Genomic DNA, 701 nt, shown 5'->3' with positions numbered 1-701 from the left:
CAGCATCTTCACAGCTGGAAGGCATGTTTGGACTTAACTGTGATTTTCCTCTTTTCTGCTTTAAAGAAGAAGAGGAAAAAGAAGATTAACTTTATTAATCCCTAATTTAGCACTCAATTATTTAAACCCACATCAAAAAAGTTGTATTGTGAGATTGTGTTGTATGTGTGCACACTGCACATGTGCATGATAGTATCTGTGGGGCAGCAACTAACAATAATACGATATACAATAATAATAACGATTATTTTCATTATGAATTAATCTGACGATTATTTTCTAGACCGATAATATTAATTGTTTGATCTGTAAAATGTCAGAAAACAGTGAAAAACGTCCGTCACAATTTCCCAAGTCCAAGGTAAAGTCTTTATGTCTTATTTTGTCAGTCCAAAACATTTTATATTCAATTTAATATGATATGAAACAAAGAAAAAAAGGAAATATGAGAAGCTGAAACAAAAAACGTAAAAGATAAAAGAATCAGTCGATCAATTGATTAGTCAACTTACCTTTGCAGCTCTAATGTTATTTATTTTAAAATTTAGTTTTAAATTGTTATCCTGCTAATAATATACATTTTTACTAAATGTATCTGTAAGCTGATTTCTTTGTATCTCAATTACTTAACACCATTCCATGTATTCTTTTTCTGACTCTGGTTGAATAACTTGAGCATTTCTTGTTTTCAGAGATACCTC

Source organism: Morone saxatilis, unplaced genomic scaffold (assembly GCF_004916995.1).
Source record: "Morone saxatilis isolate NCDOM2014 unplaced genomic scaffold, NCSU_SB_2.0 Contig22, whole genome shotgun sequence".
In the NCBI taxonomy this organism is placed as follows: domain Eukaryota; kingdom Metazoa; phylum Chordata; class Actinopteri; family Moronidae; genus Morone; species Morone saxatilis.
Note: the sequence above shows the minus strand (reverse complement) of the source record.